Source organism: Bos javanicus, chromosome 9 (assembly GCF_032452875.1).
Source record: "Bos javanicus breed banteng chromosome 9, ARS-OSU_banteng_1.0, whole genome shotgun sequence".
Lineage (NCBI taxonomy): Eukaryota > Metazoa > Chordata > Mammalia > Artiodactyla > Bovidae > Bos > Bos javanicus.
Window position 1 is genome coordinate 29,300,084 of NC_083876.1, and position 15,959 is coordinate 29,316,042.

General features: G+C 38.9%; 1 long non-coding RNA gene across 1 annotated transcript; it reads right to left on the bottom strand.

The window, feature by feature from the left end:
* Window positions 1-3,675: 3,675 nt before the first annotated feature.
* LOC133253774 (uncharacterized) lies at window positions 3,676-14,871 on the bottom strand. Its single transcript, XR_009738422.1, has 4 exons — window positions 14,807-14,871; window positions 11,063-11,191; window positions 8,744-8,869; window positions 3,676-3,976 (listed from the first exon to the last, which is right to left on the bottom strand). It is a non-coding gene; the product is annotated as an uncharacterized LOC133253774 (long non-coding RNA).
* Between the last annotated feature and the right edge of the window lie 1,088 nt (window positions 14,872-15,959).

The following is a 15,959-nucleotide window of genomic DNA, read 5'->3' on the forward strand; positions in this document are numbered from 1 at the left end:
CTGGGGGTGGTTTAGTCGCTAAGTAGTGTCCAACTCTTGCAACCCCATGGACAGAGGAGCCTGGCAGGCTACAGTCCATGGGATTCTCCAGGCAAGAATACTGGAGTGGGTCGGCATTTCCTTCTCCACTGAACACATATAGCTACCATTTATTGAAAAGCTACTATCTCCCTGCCATTTTCTTGGATTCTTTTTGTTTGGGATCTCATTTAATTCTCACAGCAGCACGATACAGTACCCTATATTTCTCCCTATTACATATGTGGAAATCAAGGTTCAGAATCTGTAAGTAATTTGCATGAAAGCACAAATTCTGAGTTATGAGCAGGCAGAGCAAGATTCTCCCTTCTCTGATCGGTGCTGTCCTGTGAAGTACCTCTCAGTGCAGCACAGAGTGAGGGGGCATTTCTACTTTTCTATGTTAGTATTTCTGGGATATTTTGATTCTCTTAAGATTTTTTCTATTCATACAACTTGAAAAATCTCTCAGTTACTTCTTTTTCTCATAATGTCAGTCGTACTGGTCATTTACTCTGCTATTAAATGTGTGTCCAGAGGAATATAAATGGGAACCACAATAGCAGCCCCAACTCTGTAATGTTTTATGAAATGTTAAAATATTTTGCACTCAATCTTCATGACTAAAGTCACAACAGATATTTCAAATTAGCAGTTGTGTTGCCAGTGAAATCTCAACAATACCAATTCAGATTGCACAACCACACTTGATTTATCTCTTTAGATTCAGGTCCCATAAAAACTAAAGATGAAGTCTCATGACTGAAAAGTCTGTAAATTTAATTTCTAAAAGGCAAATGAATCTAATGAAGTGTTACGGTGGGAAAAATTTTGGAGAAGGAAAAGAACATAACAGGAATATACCCGCGTCCTTATTAATAATATACTGCTACCTTATTAATGATTCTTCTCCTCAAGTAACTTCTCCTCAAGTTAAGCTGAACTCTCAGCAAACCAATTAAAATTACTCACAAGAGTTTAAATACGTACTGCACTATTAGTTGAAATGATCTCAGAACAGAGTTGGAAAAAAAAAAAAAATTCTTTTAACTGCTTTGAAAATTTCACCCAAAGAGGGATTAGATGAATTCTAAGTTTTTTTAAGTTTGTGGAGGAATTCTATTACAAATTTAAACTCAAGAGGAAAACACTTTAAATATATGATTAATATATTATTAGTGAGTATTTGGGATAAAAATCTCATACTTGGAAATGCCAAAGAAAACTACTTTCTGGATTATAGGTGGAAAGATACTGGCCATAAATATATCTAGAACTTTTAACTGTGACAAAAGTAATTTTGCTACATATTCTGCCTGCCTTTACTTAGGTAGTTAAAGTTAGAAACACAGTTATATAACAAATTAAGTCCTGGGAAAGGGAAAAAAAAAATTATGATTCCATGTAGATACACACAGCCCTCAAAATTTGCCTGTAAATGGTTTTGCTTTTAAGCATAATTTCTCACAGAAAATATTTCAAATTATAGCCTCTCTCCACCTGAAACCCACTGAATGTATAATTAAGTTGAACTGTGGTTATTATATTTGAGACAGAATTCTGAGTTCAGGGAGGAAGGAGTCAGAGAACACATACTGAATTCTTTCCTTTAGGACTGGATATGAATAAAATATTGTCATAGGAACCTTTTCACTTTACATTTTCCTCTCACCTGAATGCTGCCTGCTGCTCAGTTTTGGGGGTGTGCCATACTCATTTCCTGTTTTAACTATGCTTATTGGCATACTACCCAGAACCAGCCTATCTCCCAAAGGACTCCATGCCTCAAAATCATCTCCCTCCACTCTTGTCCCTACTATGTCCCTTCCATGGGGAACGTACTCAATAATTACTCACTGAAGGAATGAATGAAATAAGAAATATAAAAAGTAAAACAGAAAAGATGTGGATTTGATGTTTATAGCCTCTTCACTTTTCCTATTTGCACATATTTCCTATATTTGTTTTCCAAGTTTCATCTGGTCGTTGTTCAGCACAATGGCTCCTTTGGAGGCGAGAGATTGAGTTCCAACAAATGTGGTAAGGGTAGGGTGGGAAGACAGCAGCGCAGACGTTTCATGTAGATTTTTAGATTCAGTGTTGATGGAAGGCTCACCTTAATTTTAAATGATGAGGCTATTTCAAATAGTGAGGCTACCAAGCTCAAGAGACCATTGTGACTCAGGACGACACAAGGTAAACACAGAGTGGCTGTGTGGTATAGACTTGATACACCCATGTTCCAAGCAGTGACGGGATCTTAAAGCCACACCTCTGTCCTATCCAACACAGAGGCAGGATGGAACAATGCAGCTACAGTGCCTCTGCTTTGCAACAGTGGTTCATAGCCAACGACGCCTGATGCTCAGTGCGGCTCCCATGGTAACTCATGGGCGAGGTGCCTCCTTAGGCCCTTCCTGTGCTGCATACCTATCTCATTGCTAAGCTGCTTCTGGTTAAACTCCCATGCACATGCTCTTGTATGGGCAAAAGGAGACTTCCTCTGTTCAGAACTCATTCAAGGCCTGATATGCGCACATGGCAGGCTGCTGGCCAAAATGTGCCCACTAAGCCCCTAACAAATGAATCATGAATCTGGGTGACTAGAGAGACAAATGTTTACCATGGAATGGTAACAAAAAGTCTGGGCTTTTTGCCATTTAGGAAGGAAAAAAAAAAACCACACATATAAACTTTCTTATCCTTTCCTGGATAGGTCTAAGAAGGTACAGTGTGCTCAATTCAGTCTTTAGACAGCACGTATATTGACAAAAAATGAGACTTTTTAATAGATTCATAATGAAATATATATATATATATATATAAAATGTTATATATATATAACATTTTATATATATATAAAACATTTTCTTTTTTGTGATGACTGATTTGCTTTACCATAAAATAGCGCAGGATGTTATTATTACAATTTCTTTCCTATTCTATCCCTTCATTGTGAAAGGCTATAGAACACTGAACAGAAAGAATGAAGGCAGAATAAGATAATGTTTATAACTATAGGCTTTGTAGTCAGGCAGAATGGGTTTAAGGGCTTCCCAGGTGGCTCAGTAAAGACTCTGTCTGCCGAGCAGGAGATGCAGGTTTGATCCCTGGGTCAGGAAGATCCCCTGGAGGGGGAAATAGAAACCTACTCCAGTATTCTTGCCTGGGAAATCCCAGGGACAGAGGAGCCTGGTGGGCTATAGTCCATGGGGTTGCAAAGAGTTGGACATGAATTAGTGACGAAACAGTAGCAGGAGAGTGGATTTAAATTCCAGCCCTGCCACTATCTGTGTTAACCATTTAGAACAGTGCCTGAAACAAATTACGTGCTCAATAAATGTTATTTGAAAGTTATTTGCCTACTGATATTATTCCTAAAATTAGTGTTAAGAAAATTTTCCACCAAAAGCATTATGGCCAAAGAGCCAAAAATAAACACCAGTAGTATTATGCCCCACTAGACTAAACTGCTAATTCCTCCAAGGAAAGCTACTTGAGTAGAAGTACTTTAAGTTAATTATTTGTTGTTTGCTAACTGTTATTTACTTTTTCTTTTCTGTGTTTTATCAGTCCTTATCACTGTGCCCAATAAATAAATTAGTCCAGAAATAGAACAAATAAGAGATCTAAGACAATGAAATATCTAGTCTGTTAACATAGTCTATTCCAGAGGGAGAAAGTTAAGAAAAACAGTTTGTAGCATATTTATAAATAATTTATTATTGATATCTGATGGTACATACATACATATATTTGGGCTCAGTCTTTGGGACTGGAATGTGTAATCCAAATGTGCTCATCTTTCCATTTGGCCAGCAGAATATTTCTCCTTCAATTGCAGTTTGCTTCTCTTTGGCTGTCTGGCAAGCTGACAAAACTATTTGATGATTCCATGTTCAGCACACAGAGACTTTGCAGTTTATCCAATATCTTCATTCAAATATTCAGGGAGAAGCTGAGAACATCAAACTATTTTCAGTTATTCTGGAAATGCACCAGGAAGTTTCCTACTGTGTAGCAGAGTGGAAGTGATTTATTAAATGAGAAAGTAACCCATTGATCAATGGAAAGTTGACAGCTGGTAAAAAAATCTTGCAGTTGGGACTCATCTCTCCATGCAAAAGATATCTGAAAAAGAGGCCAGGGGAACTGAGGTGATTTGGACTACTTGTGACATGAAGTTCTGACACTCTTTCTGTAAGACTATTAATATGAAATATGGTTTCCCAACTTTAACGCTGAGTGATGAAGGAAAGAAAAGATATAGAATTTTAGAAACTTACTTTACAGGAGACTTATTTCAGATACTCTAAAAATATTTATAGAACCTCCTGTAAAATATCCTTGTAAGGCCCCCTTCAAAGAGAACTTCTCTTTACAATCCAAATCTCAAGTTCAATTACAATGTGAGCTAGAGAACAGGAAGGTAGGAAAGAAAGATTGGGAGTTGGCTCTATCAAAAAACACTCTTAATAACATACCTGAATGCTCTAATAACTGCTTCACATTTTAGAGAACTTTTCCTATTATTTATAGAATTAATCATGCTTTGAATGGAAACATCAGCAAGATGGCAGAATAGGAAGCCTCAAACCCTCCTCTCCCCATTAAGATATCAATTCAAGAATGATACACAGACCAATTCCCTTTGTGAGAAATCCAGACATCAATTAAGAGGCTACTTCACCCCCAGACAAGCCTGAAGTCAGCTACTTCAAAGCTGGTAGGAAAATTCATAGCACTCACTACCAGAATCCCTCCCACCAGCACAATGCAGCACACAGCAGCATGATTCAAAGGAAATTCTCAATTCCCAGTATTTCTGGGGTTGAGGGAACAAAGACGGAATATCCAATAACATTTTGAATTTTAGGGGGGCGCTAACAGTAGTTGGTTTCTTTCTTGCTTGAATATAAACACTGTACGAAAGGATACCAGACTGTGGGAGAGGGGGTGATAAGAACAAAGATAAATGTTTGAACCAGAATTTCCACTTCCCCATCTCAGAATAGAGCAAGGGGAGAACACCTCCCCTGCCCCCGCCCTGTTCCTGGCATCTCCCTGGAGAGCAAAAGAGTTGAATCATGTGTTCAATGTCTGGCTTCTTTTGGAGGGTGGGAGGTATGCCAGACGAATGAATTTCCATCTCATTTGACTTGGAGTGCTGATGGGACCTGAGATATTCTAGATGCCTGGGGGGAGGGGTGTGTGGTTCTTTGAAAACAGAAAAGAGCTGGGTGGTTTATGGCAGGTCCAGAAAACCTGCAGTACCACAAAAAGACAATAGAGGGAAAAAGAGATTATGAACTCTTGAAGAAAGAGCCTGCAAAACATCTCTAATTGGACATTTATATTCACAAGCCCAGAGAAGACACATCTGCAAGAAAGGTTTAAGAGGCCCCAAAGATCTCTATTCAGGCTAGTGGGTGAAGGCCTTCCCTGCATGAAGCTAGTCCAAAAAGAGAGAAAGAAGTAGATGCTGTTTTGAATGTGCAGATTACAACACAAAGTAACCAATCACATGAAGAAACAGAAAAACATGGCCCAACCCAGGGAACAAAATAAATTTCCAGGTGCTGACCTTAAAGAAATGAGTATTATAAATTAACTGATAATTTAAGATAATCATCAGAGAGATGCTAAATGAGCTCAATAAAATCATGCTTGGAAAAAATGGTAATAACTACAAAAAGATTAAAAAAAAAAAAAGATTTCAAGTCAGAAACTGTCACAGAAAACAAAGGACATTACGTAGTTATAAAAGGATCAGTTCACCAAGGAGATAGCAATTACAAATATATACACATGCAACATCAGAGTACTCAAGTACAGGAAGCAAACAATGACAGAACTGAAGGTAGAAACAGACAGCAACAAAATAATAGTAGGAGATTTCAATATCCCATTCTCAGTAATGAATAGAATAACCAGCTGGAGATCAATATGGAAAGGAAAAAAACTTGAACAATGGCACAAATCAATTGAGCTAACACCCCATCCAACAACAGCAGAATGCTTATTCTTCTCCAAAAAACATTATCCGAGGATAGATCATTTGTCAGGTCACAAAACAAGTCTTTACAAATTTAAAAAGTTTGAAATCATTCCAGGTATTTTTTCCAACCACAAGAGAATGTAACTGGAAATCAATAGAAGAAAAACTGGAAAATTCACAAATATGTGGAAATTAAATAGCACACTCCTGAAAATCAGTGAGTAAAGGAAGCAATCAAAAGGGAAGTTAAAAAATATCTTAAGACAACCAAAAATATAACATAACAGAACTTATGAGATGCAGCAAAAGCAGTACTAAGAGTGACGTTTGTGGTGTGAAATACCTGTATTAGAAAAAAGAGAATGACCCAAAGATACCTCAAGGAACAAGAAAAAGAAGAATAAACAAACCCCAAACTTAGTTGTCTAATTCCCCAGTGGCTCAGTGGTTAAAAAAAAAAAATCTGCCTGCCAATGCAGGAAATGCAAGAGAGACACATTTAATCCCTGGGTCAGGAAGATTCCCAGGAGGAGGAAATGGCAACCTATTCCAGTATCCTTGCCTGGAAAATTCCATGGAGAGAGAAGCCTGACGGACCATGGTCCATGGGGTCACAAAGAGTCAGTCATGACTGAGCACACACGCAGAGTTAGAAGAAGGAATAGAGATTAGAAAAACAATAGGAGAAATATTCAAACTGAGTTAGTTGTTTGTAAAGATCAATGAAATTGACAAATCATTAGATTAATTAAGAAAAAGAGAAAGAAGACTCAAATAATAAAACCAAAAATGAGAGAAAAGACATTATAATTGATGAAGTATAAATTGAATATTAGAAATTACTCTGAACAATTATATGCCAACAAATTGCATAAGTAAGAAGAAATAGCTTAATTTCTAGAAACATGTAACCTATCAAGACCAATTCATGAGGAAATAGAAAATCTGAACAGACATAACCTCAAGGGAAATTGAATTAGCAATAAAATATCTCCCAACATTAAAAGTCCAGGACCAGATACCTTCATTAGGGAATTCTACAAAACAATTAGAGACAAATTAATGTCAATTATTCTCAAATTCTTCCAAATAATTGAAGAGGAGAAAACACTTCCAAACTTATTTTAATAAGGACAGCATTACTCTGATACCAAAGCCAAAGACACTTCAAGAAAATAAAATTACAGACCAATATCCATGACAATAACAGGTATAAAAATGCTCAGTAAAATACTAGCAAACAAAACTCAATAGCACATTAAAAGGATCATAAACCACCAAAAGTGAGACTCTTTTTCCTTGAGATGCAAGGATGGTTCAATATACAAAAATCATCAATGTGAGGCACCACATTAACAGTGTGAAGGATAAAAATCACATAGTACTCTTGCCTGGAAAATCCCATAGATGGAGGGGCCTGGTGGGCTGCAGTCCATGGGGTCGCTAGGAGTTGGACACGACTGAGCAACTTCACTTTCACTTTTCACTTTCATGCATTGGAGAAGGAAATGGCAACCCACTCCAGTGTTCTTGCCTGGAGAATCCCAGGGACGGGGGAGCCTGGTGGGCTGCCGTCTATCCCGTCTCACAGAGTCGGACATGACTGAAGCAACTTAGCAGCAGCAGCAGCATCTCAATAGATCCAGAAAAGGTATTTGACAAAATTCAACACCTTTCATAATAAATCACTCAACAAACTAGGAATAGAAGGAAATTACCTCTACATAATATACACTATATGAAAACCTCACAGCAAACATTATAGTCAACAGTGAAAAACTGAAAACTTTTCTATTAAGTTCAGGAACAAGGCCACTGTAAAACAACTACCATAATGTCTACTTCCATCTCAGAATTTCTAATCAGAATACATCACTTTCAGGGCTTTCCAGGTGGCACTAGTGCTAAGAACTCGCTTGCCAATGTAGGAGAAAAGGCATGCGGGTTTAATCCATGGGTCCAGAAAATCCCCTGTAGGAGGGCATGGCAACACAGTCCAGTACTTTTGCCTGGAGAATCCCATGGACAGAGGAGCCTGGTGGGCTACTGTCTGTGGGGTTGCAAAGAGTCGGACACGACTGAAGCAACTTAGCATGCACAGAAAGAGATTACCAGCTCAAATTTTGACAAAACTCAATGATACAATGTAGACGAATGCAATAGGAAATATAAAGTTCTGAGGATTGGTATCTTTACATGATTATTTTCATGTAATCACTCATTTGTAACCCAGATTTAGTCTTTTTAAATAAATAAGTAAAAGAATGAATGGTGGTTTCCAGATAAAGGTGGCATATTAAACATATAAACGTTTCTTCATTCATTTAAAAACTTATGAAAACAACAAAAAAAAGCTTACTAAATGAAATATACAAGGTCAAAAAGAAATGGAAATAATATGTGAATAAAGCTGGTTTTAGAAAAGGAAAAGGAACCAGAGATCAAATTGCCAACATCCACTGGATCATCGTAAAAGCAAGAGAGTTCCAGAAAAACATCTATTTCTGCTTTATTGACTATGCCAAAGTGCCGAGGACCAGCCCCGGCTGATCCAGGGTATTCGAAGGGGAGACGGCGTCGGCGACTATTTATTTATTTATCAAAGATATAAAGAGTAATAGAATGAGGATAGCTCAGTAGGAAAATTCAGTGGAGAAAAGAAGCTGAGTAGCTTGGTTTACGCGGGAGACCAATAAAACTTCAAGACAAGAAGTTTGCGCCACTTACGTAGGCCGCAGGCGCCCTCTCGAATAGCGGAAGGTGCCTCACCCTAGACACCTTCTCGAGTGGGTCTTAGAAGCCCAGGCATAATTAGTAAGCGTGGTGGGTTCCTCTCTCCAGATGGAGACTCAGCTGGAAGTTAAAAGAAAGAATGACATAGGGAGACCAAGCGTTGGTGAGCAAGGCCCGTAGCTTTATTTTTAACAGGGGCTTTTATACCCTAAGTTACACATAGAGGATAATAGGGGATGCAAAGTCAGCAGTCTTTGATTCTTATCAAAAACCAGGGTTTCTTTCCTGCAAATTTATCGTATACAAATGGTTTAGGTGATTTACATCATCTTCTGGCCAGAAGGCCTACTAACATTTTATGACTCTTGACAAGGACTTATCAACAAAGACTTATTTTCTCTAAGAGTAATTATTTTAAGGTTTGGCGCCATTTTCCGAAAATAAAATTGCATTCCTATAGGGCAGATGTGTAATGGGTTTACAACAAAGGAAAGAATTTATTACCTTAAGGGTCTAAAGTTACTAACACCAAGGCCACTACTTATTTTTTCTACATACCCACTATTAATTAATACATATTCAAGGATACAATTCAGGGGATGTGAAAGCTTGGCAACAAACATTGACTCATCAATGAAATCCTATACTAGTTTATTCTGACAGTTTCTAACTCTCTGAGAGGCTCTAAGCTATTTGAATATCTTAAGCTTCCCGTGCCTCTGGAGGCTGGGAGACTGTAAACAATCGTATGCATAGCTGCAGGAGTCCGGGTAAACTTGTCAGGCGAGTTAGAGAGCCATCTGAGGGGTTTGGATTTAAACACTCCTAATTGCCCAGGAACTTTATTAATTGGAGCTGTAAGTTAACTCTTTGACAGACAGAGCGAGATGGTGGTAGGGGACAGCCCCCAGTAAAGTCAGAGGTGAGAGCACAAAGCAATAAAGTAGGCAGACTCTGGGTTTTTTTTTGGGGGGGGGGGGAATGCTCGAGAATATCCGGGCGGACTCCTGAGGCTCGATCCCGCCTTTGCGTATGCCGAGCCTCCTTCCTCATGACCTTTGTCACGAGCGGAATGCCTCACCGGCTCCCGGCACCAAAGCGTTTGACTGTGTGGATCACAATAAACTGTGGAAAATTCTGAAAGAGATGGGAATACCAGACCACCTGACCTGCCTCTTGAGAAACCTATATGCAGGTCAGGAAGCAACAGTTAGAACTGGACATGGAACAACAGACTGGTTCCAAATAGGAAAAGGAGTGTGTCAAGGCTGTATATTGTCACCCTGCTTATTTAACTTCTATGCAGAGTACATCATGAGAAAACGCTGGGCTGGAAGAAGCACAAGCTGGAATCAAGATTGCCAGGAGAAATATCAATCACTTCAGATATGCAGATGACACCACCCTTATGCAGAAAGTGAGGAGGAACTAAAAAGCCTCTTGATGAAAGTGAAAGAGCAGAGTGAAAAAGTTGGCTTAAAGCTCAACATTCAGAAAACGAAGATCTTGGCATCTGGTCCCATCACTTCATGGCAAATAGATGGGGAAACAGTGGAAACAGTGTCAGAATTTATTTTTCTGGGCTCCAAAATCACTACAGATGGTGACTGCAGCCATGAAATTAAAAGACGCTTACTCCTTGGAAGGAAAGTTATGACCAGCCTAGATAGCATATTAAAAAACAGAGACATTACTTTGCCAACAAAGTTCTGTCTAGTTAAGGCTATGGTTTTTCCTGTGGTCATGTATGGATGTGAGAGTTGGACTGTGAAGAAAGCTGAGCACCAAAGAATTGATGCTTTTGAAGTGTGGTGTTGGAGAAGACTCTTGAGAGTCCCTTGGACTGAAAGGAGATCCAACCAGTCCATTCTAAAGGAGATTAGTCCTGGGTGTTCATTGGAAGGACGGATGCTAAAGCTGAAACCCCAATACTTTGGCCACCTCATGCAAAGAGTTGACTCATTGGAAAAGACTCTGATGCTGGGAGGGATTGGGGGCAGGAGGAGAAGGGGAGAGGATGAGATGGCTGGATGGCATCAGCGACTTGATGGACATGAGTTTGGGTGAACTCTGGGAATTGGTGATGGACAGGGAGGCCTGGCGTGCTGCAATTCATGGGGTCACAAAGAATTGGAAACGACTGAGCGACTGAACTGAACTGAGGAAATTTTGGAAAGCTCAAAAGCATAAGAAGTGCTAATTGACATTATTAGACTGAGAAAACAAATTTTTAATACAAAAGTTAGGAAAACAAAAAGGAACTCAGTTTATACTATCATGCCTCAGATGGTTCAGTAAAGGGATACTCCATACCTGTGAAAGTGAATTGAAGATGGAGCCAAAAAGAATCTTGTTTAAAGGTTTGACTAGGAAACTATTAGACATCCTAGATCCTCTCTTTCATTCCACACCTACTCTTCTCCCACTCTGGTTATTTTTCCTCTGCAAAGATAAAGCAGAAATTCTTTGTGAGGTACTCAGTAGAGCTGGGGGCTTCCCAGGTGGCATAGTGGTAAAGAATCGGCCTGCAATGCAGGACACCATGGGGTCGCAGAGTCAGACATGACTGAGCGACTAACACATTCGCAGGAATAGAGCTGAGATTTAGGGATCATTACAGCTTCCCAGGTAGTTCAGATGGTAAAGTGTCTGACTGCAATGTGGGTAACCTGGGTTTGATCCCTGGGTCAGGAAGATCCCCTGGAGAAGGAAATGACAACCCACTCCAGTATTCTTGCCTGGAAAAGTCCATGGACAGAGGAGCCTGGTAGGCTACAGTCCATGGGGTCACAAAGAGTCGGACATGACTGAGTGACTTCACTTCACAGATAACAGAAGAATTCAATATGGTTTTAAACTGAATATTGAAGTACAAGATTTCTTCTGCTACAGGAGTTCCAGAATACTAGGAGGCAGACTATTACCTCCCAAGCAGAAGCTAGTAGAATTATTTTGGGGGGAGTTTGATCAGCCTAAGAGAAAAGCACCAATGTGTATTCAGGCTTCCCCCAATGAAACGGATTAATCAGATCACACTGAGTGAAGTACCCAGGGAGAGCTAAGTTTATAATCAGCTTACTTGTGTCACTACCATAACTTCTTAATGCTGCTGCTGCTGCTAAGTCGCTTCAGTCGTGTCCGACTCTGTGCGACCCCATAGACGGCAGCCCACCAGGCTCCCCCGTCCCTGGGATTCTCCAGGCAAGAACACTGGAGTGGGTTGCCTTTTCCTTCTCCAATGCATGAAAGTGAAAAGTGAAAGTGAAGTCGCTCCGTCGTGTCTGACTCTTTGCCACCCCATGGACTGCAGCCTACCAGTCTCCTCCGTTCATGGGATTTTCCAGGCAAGAGTATTGGAATGGGGTGCCATTGCCTTCTCCGTAACTTCTTAATCAAATCAGATCAGATCAGTCACTCAGTCGTGTCCGACTCTTTGCAACCCCATGAATCGCAGCACGCCAGGCCTCCCTGTCCATCACCAACTCCCGGAGTTCACTGAGACTCACGTCCATTGAGTCAGTGATGCCATCCAGCCATCTCATCCTCTGTCGTCCCCTTCTCCTCTTGCCCCCAATCCCTCCCAGCATCAGAGTATTTTCCAATGAGTCAACTCTTCCCATGAGGTGGCCAAAGTACTGGAGTTTCAGCTTTAGCATCATTCCTTCCAAAGAAATCCCAGGGCTGATCTCCTTTAGAATGGACTGGTTGGATCTCCTTGCAGTCCAAGGGACTCAAGAGTCTTCTCCAACACCACAGTTCAAAAGCATCAATTCTTCGGTGCTCAGCTTTCTTCACAGTCCAACTCTCACATCCATACATGACCACAGGAAAAACCATAGCCTTGACTAGATGAACCTTTGTTGGCAAAGTAATGTCTCTGCTTTTGAATATTGAAAACCATTCAATATCACAGTAATCCAAGTCTATGCCCCAACCAGTAACGCTGAAGAAGCTGAAGTTGAACGGTTCTATGAAGACCTACAAGACCTTTTAGAACTAACACCCAAAAAAGACGTCCTTTTCATTATAGGGGACTGGAATGCAAAAGTAGGAAGTCAAGAAACACCTGGAGTAACAGGCAAATTTGGCTTTGGAATACGGAATGAAGCAGGGCAAAGACTAATAGTTTTGCCAAGAAAATGCCCTGGTCATAACAAACACCCTGTTCCAACAACACAAGAGAAGACTCTATACATGGACATCACCAGATGGTCAACACCGAAATCAGATTGATTATATTTTTGCAGCCAAAGATGGAGAAGCTCTATACAGTCAGCAAAAACAAGACCAGGAGCTGACTGTGGCTCAGACCATGAACTCCTTATTGCCAAATTCAGACTGAAATTGAAGAAAGTAGGGAAAACCACTAGACCATTCAGATATGACCTAAATCAAATCTCTTATGATTATACAGTGGAAGTGAGAAATAGATTTAAGGGCCTAGATCTGATAGATTGAGTGCCTGATGAACTACGGAATGAGGTTCATGACATTGTATAGGAGACGGATCAAGACCATCCCCATGGAAAAGAAATGCAAAAAAGCAAAATGGCTATCTGGGGAGGCCTTACAAATAGCTGTGAAAAGAAGAGAAGCAAAAAGCAATGGAGAAAAGGAAATTTATAAACATCTGAATGCAGAGTTCTAAAGAATAGCAAGAAGAGATAAGAAAGCCTTCTTCAGCAATCAATGCAAAGAAATAGAGGAAAACAACAGAATGGGAAAGACTAGAGATCTCTTCAAGAAAATCAGAGATACCAAAGGAACATTTCATGCAAAGATGGGCTTGATAAAGGACAGAATTGGTATGGACCTAACAGAAGCAGAAGGTATTAAGAAGAGATGGCAAGAATACACAGAAGAACTGTACAAAAAAGATCACGATCCAGATAATCACGATGGTGTGATCACTGACCTAGAGCCAGACATCCTGGAATGTGAAGTCAAGTGGGCCTTAGAAAGCATCACTACAAACAAAGCTAGTGAAGGTGATAGAATTCCAGTTGAGCTATTCCAAATCCTGAAAGATGATGCTGTGAAAGTGCTGCACTCAATATGCCAGCAAATTTGGAAAACTCAGCCTTGGCCACAGGACTGGAAAAGGTCAGTTTTCATTCCAATCCCAAAGAAAGGCAATGCCAAAGAATGCTCAAACTTCTTAATAGGAGGCAGTAAATGATTGTCAACAGTTGAAGAAGCCTGCTAGCATAAAAGTTACACATATTCCAAAAGAAACAGCATAGAAGCAACTTGGATAGCCAGACACTACACACGGAGAAGAAAAGTTTTGTTTTTTGTTTTTGTTTTTTGAAGAGAAAATCATTACTGTTATAAGAATTATGAGATTGGTAGCATGTATTAAATAAGAATAGGACACCATCAAATAGAAAATGGATTAATAGAGACTTCCTACCCTATAATTATCTTAAAAATGGAATCAAAATAAATTTTTTTCTTGAAACTGAAAGATATGGTTGTAGAAATTTAAAATCCAATAGAAGGAATGAAAGATAAAGATGAGAGGGGAAAAAAACAGAAAGTATATAAAAAGATAAAAGAAATAGAATAAAGGGAAAAAAGAAAACATAATTATAAAGTTGATCCAGAAGTTTCAACATTTGAAAAGCAACACTTACAGAAGAACAGAGAAAATCAAGTGGAAGAGATCATAAATAATTCAAGATAATTTTATAAAATCGAAAGGTCCCAATAAGAACCCAGAACAGTATTGATAACTGTTTTTTAGCTGTTAAGTCCTGTCCAACTCTTTGCAACCCCATGGACTGTAGCTTGCCAGGTTCTTCTGTCCCTGGGTTTTCCTATGCAAGAATACTGGAAGGAGTTGCCATTTTCTTCCCCAGGGGATCTTCCCATCCCAAGGATTGAACCTGTGTCTCCTGTGGCTACTGTACTGGCAGGCAGATTCTTTACCATTGAGCCATTGGGTAACCCCAGTGCTGATAACGAGCTCCACCAAAACACGCCATTGTGTAATTTAAAACATTAAGAACAAAAAGAGAGTCTATAAATATCCAGAGAGAAAACAAAATAGCTTACAAAAGAAAAAAAAGGATCCAGAATCAGCATGGTTTAGAACTCTTCACTGCAACACTAGAAACTGGATGACAATAAAGTCTTTGAAATTCTAAGTGACTATGATCATCAACCTGGAATTCTATATGCAAAGAAATTATCAATTTATTGCGTGTGAGAGATTATGAAGATGTTTTCAGACTTGAAAGATCTCAAAATGTCATGAATTCATGAATACCTTCTCAGAAAATTACTGATAGGATGTCTGTACCAAAATGGAGATAAATCCATTAAGAGGAATGGATGGAATATAGAAAACAGCAGAGCCATTCAAAAGGGAAACAGAGGGATTCCTTGGGATAACAGTGATGAGAAAGACCATAATCACAGCTGTTGACTGGGAAACCAGGCCAGGTTCGGGCAAATCAAAAAGCTATAGGATGAATATATTCTTAAAAATAAATTGATAAACATTTGATGACTTTAGACATCTAATAAGTAGATATAGGTGAGTGGAAGAGTTTGAGAATGAATCAGTGATAAGTCCATAGAAAACTAAACAAACGAAAAATAAGTAAATATTTACACTCGAGGGAAATAGACAATTATGCAAATGGTGAAAATTAATTGTTACCCTATATCATTTATTTTAATATGAATTATGCTATTCATAATAATGTGAATACTATTTATTATTTAATTAACAAAAATTATGATGCAGTTACATCCAGAGGCTGAGGAAACACAAAGTGAATAAGGAAAATATAGTGACACAAGCTGAAATTTCTTTTTCCATAGTAGAAAGTCAGAATATAATGCCTCAAATTAAAAAAAAAAGAAAAACTAATACTAAATATGTTATATATGCTATATACAGAGGTATATAGCAAAGAAAATAGCCAAAATACTTCTGGGAAAGAAAAACCGATTTATGTTGACGTAGACATCCAATAAAAATAATATGGAACTGTTGACCTATGTGCCTGCATTATTTTGATTTAGAAAAAATAATCACCTAAAATAAAAATAACAAGGCACTAATAGTATTGAGAGATGAATTGGATTAATAGATACTCTCTGTCCTAAGATAATAAAACATTTGTGTACAGCAGCGTCAAGCTTTGGCCTAGCAGAAAGGAAATAAACAAGATATGAACTTTCTGGAAAAGTAAATAAA